Source organism: Dermacentor albipictus, chromosome 5 (assembly GCF_038994185.2).
Source record: "Dermacentor albipictus isolate Rhodes 1998 colony chromosome 5, USDA_Dalb.pri_finalv2, whole genome shotgun sequence".
Lineage (NCBI taxonomy): Eukaryota > Metazoa > Arthropoda > Arachnida > Ixodida > Ixodidae > Dermacentor > Dermacentor albipictus.
The window spans coordinates 114,019,434-114,043,791 of record NC_091825.1 but is presented as its reverse complement, the minus strand read 5'-3'; the positions used below and the strand labels follow the sequence as shown (position 1 = coordinate 114,043,791).

Genomic DNA, 24,358 nt, shown 5'->3' with positions numbered 1-24,358 from the left:
GATGATGATAATTTCTGCTCGCGGACGCACACGAAAAATGCCGACCACCGAGAGGCTAACAGCTTTGCTGTAAAATGTAGAACGTTTTCAAAATTGGCATACTCTATAAAAGGAAGGTTGATAAATATCTCGATTGATTGATTGATTGATTGATTGATTGATTGATTGATTGATTGATTGATTGATTGATTGATTGATTGATTGATTGGAATAGCGCTGTGTGATACGACACAATAGAAGGCGACCGCCTAGTGTTCGCTACTATACACCGAAATCTCGGGAGAGCCTCATTTTGGCTCTTCTTTTGTCATCTCACATGCGGCCTCTGTTCGAGAATCGAACGGGCGACCTCCTCCCTAACAGCATAGCGCCATAAAGTAACGATCCACCGCACCGAGCTGCAGAAGCACGGGCAAGTCGAAAGAGGACAGGGAACGAAAACAGGAAGAGTATTGCTTATGCAACATCCCGGCTTGTTCGCCGTCGCAGCTTGATCAACACCGCGGCCGCGGTGTCTGACTTGCGATCGCACAGGCTTGAACTTCCAGGGTTCCAGCGCAGGATTTCCTCTCTTGGTTTGTTTTCGAGCTTGCGGATGATGTCCTTATTTCGACACCCTTTGATAGTGGGTTTCTTCGGAAATTCCGTCGGGCCAGATCTTGCCTATAAAGGCCTCCTCCGTAGAAGGGTAGCCGCTAAGCGGCAGACTGAAACGAATAAAGCGATATAATCACTTGATTCGCACAGCTCTTACGTCGCGGGCGTACTTCACTGGTTTTTCGAATCGCAGGAACCGGTTCAGAAGGAAAGCCAGAAAGGACTTGGGAAGGTGGTTAACTAGTTAAAAAGAATTTATTCGGATAGCAATTATAGGGACTCTCCAGGCGCATTTTTGCCGTCGCCGTGATGTTTGCTATGAAGTCCAAGGTCGATAACCCCGTCGCCGCGCGCCGTATGCAGTATGTACGCGTTAAAACGTGCGAGGATGAGCCGACGATTGCGGCTTAATCTCGCGCGGAGGAAGTAAGGATGGAGTATTAATTTTTTTTATTCGAATAACGAATGATCATTCTTTTTTTAGCCTTTAATCGATTAGTCGGCTTCAGTGCTGGGTCTTTGACGGTTAATAGACAGTTTTAGCAGAGCGTTGCTTACCCTGCGCTCCGCACACATTTCACGCGCCCCGGTGGCTGCTTAGAGTGCACTGAGTTCGCTTATCTAACAAGCGCGTCTCCCAGAAACGCCAATAGGGAGTTTTAGTGTAGGGGACGCAAGCGGATTGCGTACGCAGGAACTAGGGGCGACGATACTGCGCATGCGCAGAGTCAGATGTAGGGGTCTGCGCATGCGCAGTAGCGTGGCCCCTAGCTCTTGCGTACGCAAGCCGCTTGCGTCCCCTACACTAAAACTCCCTAATGACGTGCTCTCAGCTTGACTGTAAAACGATTACAAAAGCAACTACACCCACCCTGACGATCCGCTAAATCGGGTTCCTAGCGTAACGTGGTCAGCGTTCTACGTTCCGCTGCCGCTATGTGCGTTGTGCGCACGCGCATCAATGTTCCCGGTCGCGTTCTGCTGAGCGGCTGCGTGCAAATTGGTATGATACGCCGGTATGAGCGGAGCGGACCGCAAACGCTCTGCTAAAACTCTCTAATCATCGGCAGCAACTGAGTATGGCGTGGCCGCGCGGGCTTTTATCTTCGAAGCGATCCGCTTTGGGGGCAGAGTGTAGGTGGGCCGCGCGTAGGTTGCGTGTGCTGTGTTCTCGCCACTCAGTTTGCCTTGAAGCGATAGACAGCACGAAGGTCACTTCGCTCGCTGCTGCTGCTGCGCTTCCTCACGCCAGCGTTTCGACAACGAGTGTCCCCGGGTCGTAGAGTGTGATGTGTGCATGTTTAACATGCCTGTGCGCGCTGACACCGTGCTTGTTAATTTGGTAAGTAAGCGAATGTTTACAAGTTTGTACGGCCTATAAAACTACTATCCTTAATTCGTATGACTCTCTACTAATTTGCTATCGCAATCGGCGCTTCGTCTTTCGGGCGAAACTGCGACTTCTTGGTTAGCTAATTGAACTATGTGAATTGTCGTCAGGTGCGTTCGCCTCTACGAACAATCCAGCTAACGGGGTGTAACATCTCTTTCCCTGATGAAAAAAATAATCAGAAAGAAAATAAAACAAACGTACAGCATACCTTTATTGCTCAACCAACCCATATTATTCATTTCAATATACATACTGGAAGCCGCCGTGGTTGCCCAGTGGCTATGGTGTTAGGCTGCTGAGCACGAGGTCGCGGGATCGAATCCCGGCCACGGCGGCCGCCTTTCGATGGGGATGAGATGCGAAAACACCCGTGTACTTAGATTTAGGTGCACGTTAAAGAACCTCAGGTGGTCAAAATTTCCGGAGTCCTCTACTACGGCGTGCCTCATAATTATATCGGGGTTTTGGCACGTGAAACCCCATAATAATAAAAAAAAACATTTTAACATACTGGTTTCTATGTGGGATCTCCATATGCTTTTAAGAATTCTAGAGCACCTTCTTAATTTTTTTGATAGGGTTGCCAGTGCTTGTTAGGGATAGACGAGTAATATATCTCGACGCTTTCGTTGAAGCGGATCGTCTAATATGATCGCTGGCTAAGACAGCAAACCAACTTAAGAAGTCGAACTGCACAAACGTAGAGTAAAACACCAAGTGGCACAATGTCAACTTGTCACTGTCAAAGGACAAGTTACATTGTGCCAGGCCAAATGTATCGTCTCGATACCTTTCTCTGACGTCACGGTCGAGGGCAGCCATTTATATACGTGTCCCAACAAAGCGCGTGCGTGTTCGGGCTCTTTTCTTTCACGCGGACTGCCGACACGACAGCTGTTTTCTTTGCATGGAAGAATAGATTCCGTGCAGGCCGTGCAAACCAAGCGTCCCCTCCCCCACCCCCCCTCCCCTTCCCCATGGGCTGCGTCCTTGCTTCGGTTTCGATATCTATAAACAATAACCGGAACTACGTTGCGCGCACCAGCTGTTTTGAAATTGATTGCGACCACCGCCGCCCGCTCTATGCTTTTTTTCAACGTGTGGGTCGCCGGCTGAAAGTGTGACCCAGATGCCGCCTATCGCCTGTCCTGCGTTGCGACCCGCTTTAGCCTCCGTGACGCCTGCACTGACGTAGACTCTCCGGCCGCGAGCGGGTTGATGCGCAGCACACGCTGCATTGGGGGTTCAGTCTGTTTAATTTGTTAGTGTGAGACTTTTTTTTTTTGAAAGCCTTCTTTTTTGTGCAGTGTGCAAAAGAAGTGATTCCCCACAGATCGATCTAAGTTGAGCCTTGCAAGTTTGAGCGTCGGCTAGTTACGTAGCGTTAGCGGTGTCTGTCTGTTTTGAGCTCAGCGCTACCAGGTGGCTGCACCGTGCAGGTCGTTCTAGGCCGTTCACGTTTGCGCCGCCGCTCATCTGGTAAAACGCCCAGTCCGCTTGCGTTTACCGGAATACCGGACACGCTACAAAACTCTCCGATCTCTTAAAAGAGAGACAGCGGTCTGCCTGGCGTGACACGCCTCTAGCATGTTACTCCAGGTGACAAGCGCTGGTCAATCTGAGTTACAGAATAGGCTTGCGTAAAGCGCATGGAACTGTGCGCTACATTTCCGTTTACTTACTATAGGCCGCCGTCTATGCTTGGTGTACTCCGAGAAGCATTACAGTACTGTCGGATTCAGCACCACGATATAGATGAGTATTCTATGGTGTACTTAGCTAGGGGGGCGTTTAATCTGCAGTCACACGATGTAACAGTGGGCGGATTAGATCGCTAGATTGTCTTTGGTGTTACGTACCATACTTGCCCGTCGTAAGTCTATCTCGTGCTAATAAATGCGCGGTGTATAAAGTTATCTGCGAATGCGAGTCGTTCTTGAACAAAGCCGTTTATTATATTTTGTGGCTATAGCTGTCTCCTTATGACGCACGGATTGAAGGTTGCCTCTTGAGTCGCCTTTATCGTGCGCGTTCCTTGGAGTACGCCGAATTCGAAACTCGTAAACCGAGATAACGAAGTCTGTCTGTTGTTTCAGCTCTCGCATTTGGCGCGATGCGGCGCTAAAACACAAAAGTCGCCCACGTCTGTCCTTGACCAGACAGCCATGTGCTTTTGACCTTTGTGATGTATACAAAGAAAGGCAAATACACTCGTCTGTCTCAAAGCAGACAGAGAGCTGAATCTTGACTTTTTCGGTCAGTTGTGGGGTTGCTGAAACTTGCGTTAAACAGCGCAATAATGACGGAACACGGAGAGGCCCTAAAACACGGTGCAATGCGGTTTTGGGCTGCTAAGGTTGCATCTCTAGCCGCGCGTGGGTGTGCGCTGCAGATTGCGCAGGGCCGGTGGAGTTGATTTTCTTTGTATTATCTATTTTCCATAAACGTGCTAGCGCGTGTAAGGTCCAAGTGCGTGGGCCTTGCACACCCAGGTTGTCGTCGTAATTAATGAGAAGTCCGTCCAATTTGCCTCGTAATCGCATCGTGCTTTTGGCGCACGTAAAACCCAGAAAATTCGTGGACTTGCGCTTGCAGTCACGTATTGACATTAGCCAGTCTCGAACTTAAAGCACATGTAAGAACAGATATGTAAGGAGGCATTGTGGTTGGTCACAGGTAAAACCTACTGATACGCAACCTGTAGACTGTCGGCTGTATACCTTTCATGGAACAATCAGAACGCGTCTGTACAACTATATTTGCTGCCCGCTAGCTGGACTTCGATCACTGACCTCGTGATCGTATGATAGAAGCACTTTCGTGTAAACACCACAGTATGGCCGCGCCGGTTGGCAAAGCGCGGTGCAATCGTCTGCTCCGAGCGCCCCAGTGCCAGCCACACAGCCCGCTGTCTGCGTTGTACGCTGTTTCTGGCCTGTGTTTTGTTTGCGGACGCCCACTGCGCGCGCTCGCACTAAAAGGGCTCCCCGCAGAGAGAGAGAGCTAGGGAAAGGGTAAGGGCCTGGGCTGTAACTAACGGGCCCGCGCACAACCGGTCCCACGGTCGCCCCCCCCCCCCCCCCCCCCCCCGACTGGTTCCGCCGCCGACCGACGAGGTTGACCCGCTGGCAGTCGTCGCCTGTGAGAAAAGAAACACAAGAGGGAGCGGTCGGTCGGTCACACCTCTTTTTCTTTGTGGCCACGGCCTGTGGGCGAATGAAAAGAGAAAATAAGAACCACGGAGCGAACTGTATACGTTAAATCTTCTCAATGAAACCACCCGATGCGTGTGGAAGCTGAAAAGCTTGCGTCAGCTAATTGGGGGGCCAGGGGGCAGGGGGGGGGGGGGGGGTGATGATTCTCAGAGCTGTCCGCGTACAAGAAGACAAAAAAAAAATGTGAAGTTGGGGTTCGAGATTTAAATCTGAAGAACCTTTTGTTGTGCTGGCCCATAGGCACTTTCCCAACGATCTGAAACTGAGAATTCGGTAGAAGCTCCGCCAACGATACCGCGATGCATCTGCCCTCTGAGTGTCTGAGCTCCGGAACGTATAGTTTTCGAGTGGCGCTAATAGAGTGAAAGAAAGAAATCCGTCTCCGCCGTGAATTCGAGGAAATGAGCTAACCTAATTGGCTGACGCATCTGTACAAGGTCTCTTTGACGTGTACAACGGTGTATTTGCCGCAGCATTGTTAGGTTGACACTACCGTGAGACAGGAAGCTACGAGGAGCTATTAGCGCTTGTTCTCGTTAATTTTTTTTTTCGACCCAGGCTGGCGAATAACGAGGTCCGTGCGTTCGAACGATCACTGCATGGCCTCCGAGATCACCGCTTTCACGATTAGTTGACGCTGGAGCTTCCGCGAGGGTGTCTCATTACATTGAAGCATATCAGAGTTAGTGCTTCGTGGACAAAGGCCTGAGCAGACACGTATAAAGGACTATAGGTAAACAAGGCGATCGCCCGTGTCGCCTTGGATGAGCGTTTCCTGCCCGTACTCTTATTTGTTTACTTTTCTTCGTGTGTGCGCCGCGTGTTAATCAGGATTGCGGGTAGCTATAGAAACGATGACATTGATAAGGAGGCAGATAGCTTATCCCAGAAAGCGGTGCCCTCAATCACGAATTGGTACCGACTGACTTGATCGTTCATGATTATATTGCGCTTAGTGTTACACTGACGATTCTAAGTGAAACTTAAGTAAAAACTTAAAATCGTCACTGTAACACTAAGCGCAATATAATCACGAACGTCCACCAACTAGCCCCCTTCATTGCTTTACTAGACCTAACCGTAAATGGCACACGCGCGAAGTCCAGCAAATAAATGTTCGTTCATACAGGTGCGGACATTTAAACGTGGATTCATCTGCTCGTTAACTCGACGCCGAGCGGGCTCCATCCTTCACACTATACTGCATGATATTTATTGGCGGAAGCAGGAGTCCGCCCCTCATGCTGAACTGCATTCACAACGCCCCCTTTTAAACTCGTCCTCTCTGCTGAATGTGTAATGAAAGTGAGAGAAGAGTCCGTTCCTACTGAACTGCAATAGCAGACAGGAGTTAATTTGAAAATAATTGAATCAGGCTTGATATGGTAACAGAAAGCGTGAAATCGAGAAGGGGGGAGGCAAGAAAAGAATGAAATCTTGGCAAAGTAAAATTCGGAAACGTCGCAGAAGGTCCCCGGGACCGTGGGGCATTCAGTATGATAACCTGACAATTGGTGTCTTGGTGAACTAACTGCTCCAGGAATGCGCCCTTCGAAATCGGTGATTAGAATATGGATGCTCTATTAGCAGCCTTTAGCGACAGGCTGTGGATAAACTTGAAGTCGATTGACTGTAAACTGATGCGGCGACGTTCACCGATTCCGAATCGGCGCCCGAAACCAAATGAACGTCGCACCCCCGTCTTAATACGTGCGACCGCCGCATCTGCGGCAGTCGAACCCAGAACCTCGTGCTCGATAACCAACAGAACGCCACGGCCAACGAGCCGTCGCGTTAGAAGTCCGTGTTGACAGTGCGCGCACTCGCTCTGTCCTCTTTGGCTCGACTGGGTCACGGTGGCGTCTCAGCCGAGCCGCGTTACTGTGTGAATTTTTCTTGTTTTTTTTTCTTCTCTCTTCCTTCTCCTTTCATTCCCTTTCCCCAGCACAGGGTAGCCAGCCGGTATTTACACTGGCTAACCTCCCTGTCTTTCCTTCCCTTTTGTCTCTCTCTCTCTCTCTCAGCCGAGCGAAAAATCAGATCCGCTTCTGAGCGCATTTTCCCCCAGAACATGCGCCGCCTTATCTCCGGGTCAGATAAGAGAAACGTCTCAAAAACGTCACTGGGAAGTACAGTTTGAGAAGTCGATCTGACGAGAGAGAGAGAGAGAGAGAGAGAGAGAGAGAGAGAGACTGGATGAACGTGCACGCAGCAAACCGCAATTAGGGGCGAATGGACGACTCCCACTGAAATACGAACCAGCCGGGGGTACACACACGCAGTTGACTATAGCTATTTCCTCGTCCATTACCCGCAGAGATGAGTCATTACGGGCCGAAACCTCGTTTGGCTGTTGCTCGAGAATTTTATGCGCTCCGCGCCCTCACAGGACGTACAATGCTATGCGCATGGCACGCGCACGTGCTGCGACAATTGCGTAATTGTGCCCCTCATGGCCTGATGGCAAATCGTTGCGCAGTCGTCGGCAATCGCACTACGAGCTCCCGTTTTCCGCGTTTCTTTCTGACACCACAGTACCTCTGCTTTTTTGTTAAAATGCAGTAATATATATTTTTTTCTTTCTCTGTTCTATTGTGGTGACCTTGAACAAGAACCCGGGCTAAAAAAAATATAAAACGAAATAGGAAGAAGTGGAATAGAGTACTTTAATTCTGCGCATCGGGGAAAAAAGTCGAGTTAAAATGTGCCACACGTGTGTTCAGCATGGTTTATGTGGCGAGCGGCCTGTTTTCCTAAAATGTTACGAGTGAAGGAACATTTTCGCCGATGCACACCTATTTCCGTGTCTCGTGTTCGCGCAGTGGCACACATCTTATACGCTTCATTTTATCCGCCGTAACGCTTTCAAAGGCGCGCCGACACATTTTTTTTTACTTCTCTTCATTTCTTTTTGCGGCCAATGAAGGTCTTTACCCTCTAAGCATAGAAACCTGAAAAAGATAGCGGCGAGGCTCAGAGTGCCCTAACTAATTTACCATATATACATACAGTGAAAGCTCGTTATTCGAACTTCAATAATTTGAATTTCTGGATAATTCGAACTGTACGATTTGGTCTGGCCAAGCTCCACAGAAGTCTATGTATAAAAAAGTCCGTTAATTCGAACGCGAGAAGGTTCCCTCACGGATAATTCGAACTACGCTCGTCTGGCACACGGCCAGAGAAACGCGCCTACTGCCTACACACAAGGCTGTATTGCCTCCGAAACGGAGAGAACGGCGAGAGAAGGCAAAATCGGAAAAAATCTAACCGACGCGGGGTCAGCCAGAAGGCAGCGGCGGTTGCCGCCTCTCCGTTCTACGTAACCTCCGAGACTTTTGCCCGTTGCGAATCTCGGAGGCTTTCCAAATCTTGTACAGCTGCTAATGTTGTGCGGAGATGGCACGGCAATCTCCAAAACACAGCGAATCAAGTACGTCGCAGCTGCGCTTGCAATCAAGAACCAACGAATCAGGGCCTTCGCCACGTTCACATGTTCAGCGTCTTTGTCTCAGCAGTCTTCATCGGTTGTGCACCTCTGTTTTCAGCTTAGGAGGTATCGGCCGTCGCGATTCATTGTGATGATGTTAAGCCTCGGCTAACGTTCGTTTCGGTGGACATGGGTGGTGTGGCACAGTCGGACCCAGAGCTTCGACCTGAAGATGGCGTGTGCCCGCGGCACATGCCATCACTTTCTGACACGCCAAATTTCCGACATGCCCTACTGCTTCCAAATCGCAGTGTGCTGTTGCCCTCCTTCACTTTCGTTAGTTCGAACTTTCGTTAATTCGAACTGAAGCTGCTTCCCCTTACGGTTAGTTCGAACTTTCGTTAATTCGAACTGAAGCGGCTTCCCCTTGCGGTTCGAATTAACGAGCTTTTACTGTATATATATATATATACAGTATATATATATGCAGTATATATATACTGTATATATATATACAGTAAAAGCTCGTTAATTCGAACCGTAAGGGGAAGCCGCTTCAGTTCGAATTAACGAAAGTTCGAACTAACGAAAGTGAAGGAGGGCAACAGTACACTGCGATTTGGAAGCAGTAGGACATGTCAGAAATTTGGCGTGTCAGAAAGTGATGGCGTGTGCCGCGGGCACACGCCCTCTTCAAGTCGAAGCTCTGGGTCCGACTGTGCCACACCAGCGATGTCCACCTAAACGAACGTTAGCCGAGGCTTAACACCATCACAATGAATCGCGACGGCCGATACCTCCTAAGCTGAAAACAGAGGTGCACCACCGATGAAGACTGCCGAGACAAAGACGCTGAACATGTGAAGGTGGCGAAGGCCCTGATTCGTTGGCTCTTGATTGCAAGCGCAGCTGCGACGTACTTGATTCGCTGTGTTTTGGAGCTTGCCGTGCCATCTCCGCACAACATTAGCAGCTGTACAAGATTTGCAAAGCCTCCGAGATTCGCAACGGGCAAGAAGTCTCGGAGGTTACGTAGAACGGAGAGGCGGCAGCCGCCGCTGCCTTCTGGCTGACCCCGCGTCGGCTAGATTTTTTTCCGATTTTGCCTTCTCTCGTCGTTCTCTCCGTTTCGGAGGCAATGCAGCCTTGTGTGTAGGCAGTAGGCGCGTTTCTTTGGCCGTGTGCCAGGCGAGCGTACTTCGAATTATCCGTGAGGGAACCTTCTCGCGTTCGACCCACAATCCGCTCCATTGGCGCGGAAGGACTGCCAGTTGATAGATTTTAGGGTTTTTCTCTCCCGTTTGATGTTTACTCCGTTTTGGACAACGATCTCTATGATTCTGTGGTCACTGCCTAGGTTCTCTCTCGTGTTGTGCCAAGTAGCCTCAACGTCCGCTCCGATCATGGCCAGGTCGGGGGAGGTGTCGAATGACACGCTGTTCCCCTGCCTTGTCGGTGCGAGTGGATCGTTGAGGAGTGTTAAATTGCATTTTATCATAGCGTCCCATAATTCCCTTCCCTTTATCTGGGAGTGGTGGTATCCCCATGCTTGGTGGGGAGCATTAAAATCCCCTACTATTACGAGACGCTGCTTACCCTGTGCTAATGCTTGCGCTTTGGCAAAGAGCTCCCTGAAGCCACAGCCTTTCCTTAGTTTAGGAGAGCTGTAGACGTTTATGACTAGCAGGCTGCGTTCTTTCCGCCTCTGCGGTATAATCTCCGTTAACACATAGTCAATCTGCGTGCATCCTACCTCATGCTGTATGACGGTGATATTTCTCTTCACCAGGGTAGCAGTCTGAGTGTTTGGCGACTGGCCTGGGTATGTTTTGTATCCGCTGAGTTTAGCGTTTTTTCCACACTCTTGCAGCGCGATGATGTCGGGACCATCGCATCCCGCAAGGTAGGCTTGGAGAACGTTTCTTTTTTTTATAAAGCCCCTACAGTTCCATTGCCATATTGTGTTTGCCCTAGTGTTGAGTCTGGCCATGATTCAACCGCAGAAGGAATTGGTTTTGCTGTTCTGCCAGTTGATCAAGTCGAGTTCCCATTGGGATGACTAGTTGGCTGAGCTGGGCTGAGAGTTGGTCTATCCTCTCCGCGTTACGCTGGGTAGCTATGGCCGCCTGCTGTACTACCTCTTTGAGTTGCTGCATGTCTACCTCAAGTTTTTCTGCCCTGCCCTCTGCGTTTTCAAGGCCCGAAGCGGTCTTTTTAACTCGCTTTTTCTTTGGTGGTGCAGATACCTCTTGCTCGGATTCGGACGACTTATCGTCCATGGCATCCTGACGCGCTGCCGGTTTTCTAATGAGTTGAGCCTTGAGCTCAGTGTTCTCCCTTTGCAACTCGATAACGTGATTACGGAGCTCCTGCATCTGAGCTACTGTTTGCTCCTGGTAAAGTTTCCATTGCTCTTGTTGCTGTTTCATCATTTCGTGTTGTTGTTTCATTTGCTCTTTGAGCTCCCTCACTATGTCAGAGTCATGGGAATTCCCCGCTTCCCAGCCTACCTTTTTGATGGTTGTTGTCCCTTGCTTCTTTGGCGGGGTGGGGGTGGCCTGCTGTGGTAGCCTCGGAAAGGATGCTGACCGGCGGCGCTCCTTGCTCGTGGCCCGCGTCTTGCTAGCGTCCCGCCGGCTGCGGTGCTCAGGTAGTTTCTTCTCCTCCTCCTCCTGTTGCTGCAGCTTCTCCCATTGTCGTTTCTTAACGATGTATGGTGTTCTGAAGATCCCCTTGCAGGTTCTGGCGCCAGTGGGGTGCGGCTGGCCGCACAGCTTGCAGGTGGGGTTGCAGTCGTGTCCCTCGCTTGGGTTGGGGATGCCGCAGCCTCTGCATTTCTCTTCCTTGCTCTCGCAAACGTCGGAACGGTGTCCCAGGTCTCCGCACTTATAGCATACGTCGTACTTTTTTTTGTACAAATAACAGTTCAGGATGGCACCTAGACATTTGATTTTCCTCGGTACCTCCTTGGTGGCGAATGTGAGTTGAATGGACCAATGGCATCAAGCGGGCGTGCAAAGAGGCTGAGGAGGAAGTAGAATTAGGTGAGGAACAAAACTGGGTTGATAGCCACATGAGACAGCTGTGGCAGAAGAAAAACGAAGCAGAAACCGAGCTAGCCCAAAAAAGGGGCAACCGTAACCTGAGAAGAAGAATAGCAGCTCTCAACAAGGAAATTGAGAGCCATGCCCAAACCCTAAATAGACAACACTGGAACGACATCTGCGATAGACTAGACGGTCAATTAAGCTCCGTCACCACCTGGAAACTATTGAGACACCTCTTAGACCCAGACAACACCAAAGCTGAGACCAGGAGAAAAATGCAACGACTAACCCACAATTTCCAGGGGTCGGAGGAGGATATGATAAACCAGATTAAAGACAGGTACATAGGAGAAACAAACACCGAAACATTGCCCGACTACAGTGGCGAAAACAACGAAGAGCTGGACCAACCAATCACCTTAAGAGAGGTCCAAGCTGCCTTAAACAGGCTCAGCGGAAAAACCGCGGCTGGCCCAGATGGGGTCACCAATAAGATGCTTAGAAACCTCGATGACAACTCCCTCCAGCAACTGACAGCATTCTTTCAAAAGTGTTGGGAACGGGGGGAGATACCCGGGGAGTGGAAGACAGCAAATCTAGTCCTCATCCCCAAATCAGGAAAGGAACTCAAACTTGAGAACCTTAGGCCAATATCGTTAACCTCCTGTGTAGCCAAGCTCATGGAACACGTCATACAGAATAGGCTCAACGATTACTTGGAAAGTAAGGAACTCTACCCAGACAGCATGATTGGTTTCAGACAACAACTGTCCACAAATGACGTCATGCTACAACTCAAAGAACAAGTATTGGAACGGAAGACTAGCGACTCGAGAGTCATAGTCGGACTGGACGTCAGCAAAGCATTTGACAACGTCAAACACAGAGCGATCCTGTCACACCTCAGTCACCTAAATGTTGGAAGCAAGCTATACAACTATATCAAAAGCTTCCTCACGGACCGAACGGTGAACATAGAAATCGGGGGCACAATAAGAAAAAACATTAAGCTAGGCAACAAGGGAACACCGCAGGGATCAGTGCTCTCCCCTACCCTGTTCAACATTGCAATGATCGGGCTGCCAGAACGACTCAGAAAGATAGAAGGCCTCTGCCACACACTCTATGCTGACGACCTCACCCTTTGGGTCGACAGAGGGGGGAGCGATGGCCAAATAGAAGGCACCCTACAAAGGGCAATATGGGAAACGGAATGCTATCTGAGACCCATAGGGCTAAAATGCTCGCCGGAAAAATCGGAGATGCTCATCATGGGCAAGCAGCAGGTCAATATCCAGCTCCTGGTCAACAACACCCCGGTACCAAGGGTGGACAAGATCAGGATACTGGGTATGTGGATACAACAAAATGGGAGAAACACCGAAACAATTAACTGACTAGAAGCCACGACCAACCAAACATGCAGGCTTCTCAGGAGGATAGCAAACAAAAACGCGGGGATGAAAGAGGCAAACCTACTTAGGCTCGTTCATTCTTTCATCATTAGCAGAATCACCTACGCTATCCCGTACTTAAAAACAACTAAAGCAGAGAGAGACAAGGTAGACATTCTCATCAGGAAAGGTGTCAAAACAGCACTAGGTTTACCAGCATGCACATCAACCGAGATGATTCTGAACCTAGGAGTGTCGAACACCCTAGAGGAAATGTGCGAGGCGAAACTCACGGCACAATATATCAGACTAACTGGCAGCAAAACGGGCCGATCCATCCTCAGAAACCTGGGCTATCAAAACCCAGAATCACGTGATAGGATAACCGTCATCCCCAAAGAAATTGCTAACAAGTTAAGAATAACCCCTATCCCAAGAAACATGCACCCCATACACAACAAGGAACGCAGGAGAAGCAGGGTCCAAAGACTCCAAGGCTCCCTCCTCCAAAAACAAGGGGTAGTGTACACCGATGCGGCAGAATACCCAGAAGGGCATTATGCTGCAGTAGTAGTGAGCGACAAAGGCGAGCTAGTCTCTAGCTGTAGCGTACGACACTCTTCACCAGATGAGGCAGAGATGGCGGCGATTGCCCTGGCAATCACATACCCATCAACTAGAATAGTCATCACCGATTCTAAAACTGCAATCAAAGCCTATGACAAAGGTAAGGTTTCCAAAGAGGCCGGCAAAATTCTGCAAGCAGGCAAGGAGAACGTACCTAACGACCTAATTAGGATAATATGGGCACCCGCTCATAGTGGACTCACAGGGAACGAGATCGCCAATGAGGTCGCCCGAGGACTCACACACCGGGCCCCAGCGCAGGCAGATTACTTCCTGTCCAAAAAGCGAGAGTTAACCACATACAGAGAAGTTCTAGAACACTACAGAATGGGGAGGAGAACTCTGCCTCCCCCCCATAGATCTCTCACAAAGCAGGAAGAGGTAATATGGCGAAAACTGCAGACAGGTACCTTCCCAAACCCGTATATCCTGCACAAATGGCATCCTGAGGTGCACTCTCCAAAATGTAAAAACTGTGAAGGCATAGCAACGCTAAATCACATGCTTTGGGCTTGCCCAGCCCTAAATGGCCTACATGGAAACAGAGAGTCATGGGAATCCTCCCTCCATAGCCAGGAAGAGCAAGCCCAAAAACAGGCCATCCGTCAAGCCCAGGCCGCCGCCGGAAGTCAACTGATTCCGGCCGACGTCTAGGGGGGAGGTAGACGGTGATAGGGAGAGCTGCGTCTCACCCGATCACCCATACTCTCTGACGGGTGTAAATAAAGTGCTATCTCTCTCTCTCTCGCGTTCGAATTAACGGACTTTTTTATACATAGACTTCTTTGGAGCTTGGCCGGACCAAATCGTACAGTTCGAATTATCCATAAATCCGAATTATTGAAGTTCGAATTAACGAGCTTTCACTATATATATATATATATATATATATATATATATATATATATATATATATATATATATATATATATATATATATATATATATAATAATTGTTTATAAGAGCCAGCTTCGGTTTCGGCATGTCATGACGTCACGATACACTGGCTCGCTTCGTTATACACGCGAGCGCAGCAAATGGAACACGTGATCCTATGTTGCTTTTTTTTAATGAGCAAGATCATCATATCCAGCATTATTTCTCCACGACGTCAGCGCTTTGTGTCATGACGTCACGATAGCGTCGAATGACTCCAGGTCCGACATTTCGACGCCAACTTTACCGTGGAATTTAAATATCTTTCAAGTGTGTCCGAACTTTCGTGTTTGCTAAATGTGATCTTTTTACTGCAGAGAAGCAAGTGGTAGAGCTTCCATACAACTCCAAAACTACGTGTCGGTCTTTTTTTTTTACTGACTATAATATAAGGAACTTCGAGCACTTTTCATCGTGTGTACGGATTGCGGTGGAATGGCATGGTGCCATCCGAACGTTCAGAAAAATAAATAAAACAAAACACTATGTTCGAGCAGCCTGTACTTCCCGTTCCTCGTTGCTATCCGGCAGTACGACATGGCGTGTATATGACGGAACGCAATATCGTTTGCCCTTGAGAGATGCTGTATCTTCCTCTTCCTGCTACTGCGAACTGTGTCATATTCGTCGGGTATCGGGCGCACCACGTGACCGGGCACAAGACGGAAATATAATCAAAAGCTGACCTTAGGAAGTTTCGAGTAGATTTAACTGAGCCACAGTCGGGCGCAAATACGAATAAAAATTGTGACGTCACGCCGGCCTACCGGCGCCGAGATGGTGTCGGCGCGAAATCCGGAAACCGAAACTTTGGCATTCGTTTTTATTTCTTAATAATCAATCTGTTACAGCGAAACAAACGAAAATAGAGATTTCGAAGGAAGGCTTCATCAGTCTAAACCGATTTAGTGTTTATCTTTTAGCGTCCTTTTAAGCAATTGAACTGGTAAAAAATTAATCCGTAGTCCTTCATTCACTACGGCGTTCCTCCCTCTCAATCCACCGTGCAGTTTCTGCGCGTTAAACCCCGTAGCATATCTTAAAGCGAGTAGATTTCTGTTCGTCATTCGTCCGTTTTCTTGGTCGATCGCACTCCGCAAGGAAATCTGTTCGCTTGCTCTCTCGTTCGCTCGTTTGTTCGCTCGCTCTCTCGTTCGTTCGTTCGTTCGTTTGTTCGCTCGCTCTATAGTTCGTTCATTCGTTTTGTTCGTTCGCTCTATAGTTCGCTCGTTTGTTCGTTCGCTCGCTCTCTCGTTCGACCGTTCGTTCGTTCGTTCGTTCGTTCGTTCGTTCGTTCGTTCGTTCGTTCGCTCATTCGTTCGTTCGCTCGCTCGCTTGTTCGCTCGTTCGCTCGCTCGATTCGCTTGCATTACCAATCATCGGTGATGGTTTCCGCGCAATCTATTACTAGTAATTCACAAATTCCTCTCTACTCTCGACGTTTAATCGTGCGACCTCGTAACTGTCGCTGGCGCTGCTGCGGCCCGTCTCTCCGCCACCGAGGGTGGTGTCGTGAAGGCGGCGCGACCGCGACGGCTTTCCATTTTCTCTCGCGCGCGTGTGAGCGTTGATCGTCGACGCGCGTCCGCCGCATTCCCCCACCGCTCTGCATCGCGCTCGGCTCCATCACGCTACACAACAACGCAGCAGCGGCGGGGCCTTTCCTCCACGCCGGTTGCGCTTCGGAGGCGACGTCCAAGGACGGCCGTCTCTGCGACGGCGAAGGGTCTTCGTGACTTTGGCGGACCGTGTCTTGCGAAAAAGTGCGCCGTCGAATAAAAAGCCCGCGTACGCGCGCGTTTCTGTGCAGTTTGCTCCGGTGCTACGACGAGGCACGTTCGCGATTGTTGTAGTGGAGCTGCTGGATGGAGTGGTGATATTCGGAGGCATGGCAGGGATAGATGGAGTTCGCTGGGAGCGCCCTTCTTCCTTAAGAATGAAGTAGCAACGCATCGGAGAGCACTGTATATTGCGTGCGAAGCGACATAATGATTTTTTTTTTGCTTTTATTTTGCGAACGTTTGTGGATGTATAGGTTTTTGCTAACCTGAGAGAAAAGCACCTAATTCTTTGTGTTGAGCATAGAGAGAAAGACGGGAATGGAAGAGATGCGGGAAGGTTAACTAGAATTTGTCCAGTTGGCTACCCTACGCGTAGGAAGGGAGGCGGGGGAGATAAAGAAAGAGAGAATGTTATGAGTTGTCCATTCATACGCACTAATCAATGTGCTGCGTATTTACAGTGTAAGCCATTTATCGTGTCTACCGTGTATAAACATACGCAGCTAACGACACCGCCTTTGGCCCACGCATACGGTTGCCCCGATGCAATGGGTCCGCGGTGTAACGCTGTACGTATGTACCTAAATTACGCTACGAACCTAAAGGAACTGTCTACAGTTTTTCAAGGACATATTTCATGTAGCGCAATCGAAAAAGCCTACCATTCGAAATCTCGCAACGACCCGCGGTTTCACTTAGAAAGCTTGTAGAAATTTTTATAGCATAAATGATTTATTTTATCTGCGCTGTCATTTCTTGAAACCATGTTTGGACGTTCGCAACACCGATTACGGCAGGGTTCGGTGGTAATGTCACGACGGTGAAACTCGCCCCCTCGCCTTGTGGCGGCTGCTGGAGAGGAGAGTAACAGTCGCCTTCAACAACGGCGCTTGCGCCGCCGGAGGCAGCACACATTTGACCAGCTTACTTGCATATATATAAGCGCCTACGCTACCGCTGAGAGATGTGCTGGTTATCGGCTCTGTTCCCTTCGTAATTACGTGACGGAACAAGCGCTGCCTAAATTGCCCCACTGCAAGAGATGTACAGCTTCAAGAGCATCATTCCTTTAACGAAGCGAATGGCTGCCTAGAAGTGTTTGGCAGTTCCTTTACATTGACAATTACTGTCGATGGTTTCCTGGAAAACTGTTTTCCCGATTTCTCTGTATGAATGGGAGGCGTCTTCTTAACACGAAAAAGCAGCGCGTGTCCCTGACGTATTCGCACAAAAAACAGTGGCTTGGGATAAGCTGCGATCCTTTGCAAGATGATCCTGCTCTCCCGAACGCATGTAACGAGAGCCATCTTTGCAACTCGGCGGCTAGGCGACGCTTCTTAAGTTGCCTCGAGAGCGCCAATTTTCTTTTTATCCTCCTTGGCAACGTCCCCACACATCGAACTTGTCGATCGGTGAGGAAAACGTCGGGATATAATACGAGCTCATCTCTCGTGCCCCCTCGCTTGGCTTCCTTTTAAACGCAACCGCCGCGCGCGCGCGTGTGTGTGTGTGTGTGTGTGTGTGTGTGTGTGTGTGTGTGTGTGTGTGTGTGTGCGTGTGTGTGTGCGTGTGCGTGTGTGTGTGTGTGTGTGTGTGTGTGTGTGTGTGTGTGTGTGTGTGTGTGTGTGTGTACAGGTACACCTTGCTTTTAAACGTCTCGAGTTCCGTCAGAGGGATTGATCGCGCCGCAGCGCGAGTTGGGTAATAGCCGTGTAAACGCATTGGTCAAGTGCGGCCCCCAACGTGAAATAGGGCGGGGTTTGATGGGCAAGCTCCCCCTCGCTTGTCCGGGCTCCGCTCTGGCAGCTTCATTTCCGCAAACGTCGCGTTCCCACCCTCTCTCTCGTTCTCTCTCACTCGCTTATTATTATTAATTCGAAAGCATTAAACGGCTCATGTGTCAGCAAATCTGGCGTTGGCGGCTTGACCACACGATGGTACAAAAAGTCTACGAACCCTCGGCCTTTGGTGGCAGTTGAAGCCGAGACGTTTTTTGTCAATCAGGGTGAAGTTAATTCGATAGGATTAGTTAAGGCAGTCGAACCTACGACCTTTATTGAGGGTCCAGCTCTCGACCTTTGGTGGGAGTCGAACGGACGACCTTGCAGCTTCAGGACTTTAAACCTCACAGCTTGTTGTATTCAATTTAATATATTCTATTACAATTGATTTGACCGAAAAAATGTTCACTTCTGGCAGAGCAAAGCTTTTTTCTACTTCTCTTTCTCCACTTCATTTTTTTATATTATTGTAACTTCAGTGCCGACACGTACATTCGACGTATTTTCTCTTGTTGGAGCGGTTTTGGTTGAGAAATTCTGAAAACCCTTTTTTTTTTTTCAAGTTGAGCCTTTTGATTCCTCTCAAATGCACTGTGACAAACCAATTCTGCGCAAGCCCATAAGCTGGAAGAAGGCCTACGAAAAAAAAAAGGGGGGGGGGTCCCGCTACGGACGCGTAGATGACCATTTCCCCTTTTTCATTCACTAAAAGGACACGTAGTCATTCTTTACAGATAAACAACTGTAAAAAAAACTAACTATAAGGCATGGGTGAATGCCGAGCGTAATGGTAGGCGTGGCCTCCTTCCTGTGGCACTAACGAAGTTCAGGAATGTTGTTTAACGTTAATACTTGTGTCATTTGACACGCACCCGGAACGAACCTCGATGTAGAAACTTATCCGCATTCCGCCTCCACCGGAATCAAGCTGCCGCGGCACGGAATCGCACCCGCAACCTAATGCTCAGAAGGACGCCACAGCTACTTCAGAATCAGAATCGGTTTTTATTGAGACGATTAGAAAGATTACAAGATGTTAATATATAGAAGGAGGTCCTGAAGTCGAATACTGCAATGGGACCTCTCTTACAAAGTAAACGTAATAAAACACAAATGACAGCAGTTTCAACAAATCGTTAACATGGAACGATTACATGTCTTAGTATGTATAGCATGACTGAAGAATTACACGTGCATAAGTGTCATAAAGAAATCACTGTAACATAATCTCGTTCACAAATAATAAAGTAACAGCGTAAGGGACGTGACGAACACAGTGTAATTTGCTAACTCGAATGTATATTTAAGGCAAGGACATCAAACAGAAACCTAGAGGTATGAAAATGAAACGAAGGCACCCTGAAAGAATGGTTGTGGGTATGAACTAGGCATCTGTATTCGACAGAATGTAATCTTTGTTGAACCGATTTAACCTATTTTTTCCTACGAGTCACTAGAGGGAGCTCTCTGGCGCTTGTATTCACAGGAGCTGCTTGTGTGGCGGTACAGCAGAGCGTGGGAATGTTACATGGGTAACCATGCACGGGTTTGCGTGAACTTCGTCCTTTCAGACTTCAAACTGCTCCGCGAGTTTTGAAACGAGCATATTTAACGAAGTATATTGCGTTATATCAATGCAGCAGCAGTTCGCAACGTTTACGCATGTTGCGCGGGGACTTAAATTGTCTTGCCGTGTTAATAGTGCTCGAAATTTTTAGAAAGGTAAAGCGCAATGGAAACGTCACGAGAACTTTCGAAGCCACAAGCGCGAAGATGAGACAAATCCGTCCACTGTAGCTATAGTTCCTGTAACTGTAATTCCCATCGTAACTGAGGGATCGCAGCGCCGTAGTTCTCCGCTGATAGGCAGTGTCTAAAGCGTGGCGGACATGACGTATTGCCGGCTCCGCAATTACTTCCGCCTCGTGCAGCTCACAAAAACGTGGCTTTCGAGATCCGTTTTTTGTGTGCCCAGAGGCAACGGCGGCCACTGGGGCGTCGATGTAGGCGCCGCCTGTTTTTGTGTGAAACTGAATTCGAACCACCGCGGTGGACCTTTCCCTTTCTTTCCTGCTCTTTCTTTTCATTTTATGAGTTCGAGTGTATCGACCTTCGTTATTTCCATAACGTATTTCAGGCTGCGCGTGCAACAGGCCCACTTCGCATTGCAGGGCTTTTGTTTTTCTCTTCTTTTCGAATCGCGTTCTGTAGAACGGAATTTATGCCTCGTTTTCCGCGTTCTCGCTTTTATCGTTCCTCCCGTTTGTTCAGCCGCTCTCCGATGTTGTTCCTGTTTCCGTTGGCTGCAGAGTACGCGGTCGCGGCCACAGGGGCATTCCATGCGATCGCGTGACGGGTGAACTTTCGAATCGGCCGCTTTTCGCTTATAATACTGCGTGCCTGAGTGACTCGATGGAACCTTACAAATGTGTCACACGGCCGCGCAAGGTTGTCTCTGGCGTGGTGTTTGCAAACAAGTCAACTATACTTAACCTTAAACATGCTTAACGTTAAACAACCTGATCTAGCTTGAGGTGCGCTGAATTCTTCTTTTTTTGAGAGGTTGGGCTCGGCACTTGATGCGAGATTCGCAAAGCTGTACCAGACTTTCGTCTGTAATGCTCGTGTCCCACGTAGGTTGGCTTGGTTTCCTCTATGAGTGGCTCTGGTGCGCCTGCCGCTTGAATTCTTTTTTTCTTTCTCATTTCTCTTCTCATTTCTTTCTTTTTCTCTCCTTTTTTTTATTTATTTACAAATACTGGAGGCCCTATTCAGGACCAAGCATGAGTCGTGACATGAATGGTAATAAAGAAGGCTAGTAACAGAAACATAGGAAAATAATCAGAAATACATAGACATTAACGTTTGCAGTGGAGAATTATCAAGAATAAATATGAACTAGCAGCAATAGCTTTAGTAGTTCGCAACTCTTCAAGTGGGTGCGCGCGGCTTTTGTTGCATTCTCGTATCCGCAAAGGTGAACTGATTGATCGCTCACTAATTTCAGGCAATTACGCGAAATAAAACATCCAGCAAACAAAACTTTCAAGAACCGTTAGCGAGCACATGTCGTTCTCGATTTTCGCGCCGCACGGAGGAGCCACCCGACGCCGCTGGTGTGGTGTTCTATCCCGCCGATAGATGGCGTGAGCCGCGCGCTCGCCTTTAGCCAGCGCGGCTCCGTCTTTGCAGCTCCTCGATTTTGAATTTCCGAGCTGAGGAGCAACGGCGCTCTAGACCGCGATTATGTTTTTTTTTTCTTTTCTCGCCTTATCGGCCTGACGTCATGTCCCAGGTCGTTCACCTTAGCAACGCTGACCGGTAGCGTGCGGGATTGGTATTGTGTTCGTAGGTCAGCAGTTCGCACCTGCTCGCTTCACTTACCATGCTGCCTCGGCTTTCGTTAAGTTGTTGTTGTTGCTGCTGCTGTTGTTGTTGCTCTTCTTCGTCTTATTATTATTATTATTATTATTATTATTATTATTATTATTATTATTATTATTATTATTATTATTATTATTTGCGAACCATGATCGTCAGTCCATGCTATGTAGAACTAAGGCCTGTGCGAGCGATATCCAGTTACCCTTGTCTTGCGTCAGCCAGTTTCTTTTTTATACCTGCAAATTTACGAGTCTGATCGCACCACGTAAGCCGTTCCCTTGCACTCGTTCTGTTACTCTAAGGAACTGTCGGTTACCTGCTGGTCTCCGCATCGCATTACATGCAGACCATATCGCCCCAAAATGAGAGGACGGCACACGATTGAGCGCGGTAAAAGACGGCAACGAGGAGAAACGGACTAGGACAGTGCGCCAACTTCAACTGGCGTTTCATGTGTGGACTTTGTGTTAATAAGATTTGGAGTTGACTTCTAGTTTTAATGCGTTTAAGTTAACAGCTGGCGTTTTATGTGACTGGAATTTGTGTTATGATTTGGATTCGACTTTTAGTTTTAATGCGTTTAAGTTAATTTTTTTAATCTATACGTGAAAAGGAGTAGTCGGCGCCAATAAAGGCGACAGCATCACCTAAGTACCACATAAGAAATTTTAAGAAAAATGGCGTTTGCTGGTCACGCATTGTACTGCAGACGACGCCGTCAATGCGCAGCCATGGTCGTTGAAACACATCCTTAAAACATGCGGGCTGTCGAAGAGCTTATGTTCACTTATTTTTTCTAGGCAGCCTATTTCGCTAAACGGAAAGCTACGCTATATGCTCACTGATGGACGGTTGGTGTGGCGAAACACACGGCGAAACACGGGAGATAATTCCGCTCGCCATTCTCGACTTCGGGCTTCCCTGACGCGTATTCTCCGCGACATACTTACCGGTCGATCACGCTTTGCTTTCGGTCACATCTCCTCTCTGTCTGCACTGTAGGGATGCAAAACCATCGGTAAATTGACGAACGATAGCTTTTTTTGAGCCGTCATATACGTAATACAAATTTTCCATCGATATTTTTGCGATAGTTAGCTATTGAAAGAGCTATCAGTAATTTCGCAATTCTTGGCCAGTGAGTCAACGCAATAAGGAACAAGATAACGTCGCCTAGTTTATGTCGAAGTGTTTATGTGCGCGTTACGCCGCGTGATTTTTCACTATCGATAGTGCCCTGTCGATTGTACTATCAATATCAATAGTGCCCCGTCGGTAGTACGATCGATCGGTTTGCATCACTATTACACAATCACGCGTATCTGTTCCCCGGGTGCCTCGTCAGCGTTCCAATGTGCACCCGCTGGTGCCACCTCGAACAATAATCATTCCGATAATGGTGTTTGCGTGAATGATCTCTCGGAAGTGGGGAGGTGCGCATTTCTGGGCAGTGCGTTGGTCGTGGGCAACAGAGTTTCTATGAACACGTGCTCTTGCCTGGGTATTTAGAGAGAGAGAGAGAGAGAGATTAATAAAAACCGACCTCGCTGATTTTCTTTGTATTTTTGAACGCCGCTTTCACGATCAACGTATCGATTCGCTCAATACACTTATTGGTCATCGTGAACCTGCATACTTCTTTGTCTCCATTTGAGGTGTTTGCAGACATACATCATTTTGAGAAGTAGATTTCTTGGGAGCGACGTCCGCTGTTGTTTTTGTGTCATTTTTTTTTGTAGAGTTAAAAAAAAAAAAACCTGGGAACTGTGTGCACAGCTTTGCCCGACCAGGGGGGAGTCGATACTAGTTAAACGTGTGCCGTCCAACAGAGTTTGGGTCTGTTCAAGCCTCCACACGGACAAAGTATAGACATTTCAGCGGGCGATGTCTCGCGGCTTCACATTCGTTCCTCGGTTCTGTGTCTCGCAATATTTTTTTTCAGGTCAGCAAAACGCGTGCACAACTATTTCGTCAGGTTAAATTTTTCCCAAGTGCGCACTACAAGACGGCGTGCTTAGCTTCCAAGACAAACGCATCAATTGCTCAGATGCCCGAGTCTAGTGAAACTCCGGTTAGGTTGAACGTTTAGTTGAGTGGCGTTGCAGGCCGTTGGGTCTCGACAGAGATTAAGCGGGCTCCTGTCCCACAGTATTAATACAGGAAGACCTGTTGTCCCGTATTAGGGCCGTCCTGGAGTCAAGGTGTTAAATAATCCCTTATTTGGCATTAATTAACGAGGCGTTAAATAACCTTAACACATTTATAGGTGTTGAATAACGAAGTCTGTGTTGTATCTCTTTCACAAGCTGTTTGTGTGTAGTCGAACGTTTTTTTTTTAATACGGTTTAGCTGCGCTGTTTAATCTTTTATACTCACAGTTTAGGCAAAATCTCTTGTTACTGTTTTTACAGGTGATGGTTTGCAATGCAAGCTTGACAGCGCGTTGAATATCGTCTGCACGTATGTGGCAGACCCCTTGAAATCCGGCTTCGCCACATTGAGAGTCTTTGTGAGGAGAAGCCCGCTTCTGGGTACTCTAAAACCAGCGATATAGCTCTGTCTGCGTTCAACTTAGCTTTTTTTTTTTTCTCCAATTTTTCGCGCTGTTTCATGCATAAAGATCGAAGCGATAGCCATTATATTTGAGTGTTTGTTTGCGTAACTAGGGTTACCTTGGCAACGGCATCTCCCAAAAGGGCACTTTTCTCGAGCAAACGTGATCTTCCAGGAATTACTAAGTATGTGTAGAATTTATAGGCTGCCGTTACAATT

The 24,358-nt window shown here is 48.3% G+C and overlaps 1 protein-coding gene across 2 annotated transcripts in view; it reads left to right on the top strand.

Annotated features, from left to right (window-relative positions):
- Positions 1 to 24,358, top strand: part of LOC135920545 (SAM and SH3 domain-containing protein 1-like) — a 324,429-nt gene that overhangs the window by 244,352 nt on the left and 55,719 nt on the right. The window lies entirely within an intron of this gene.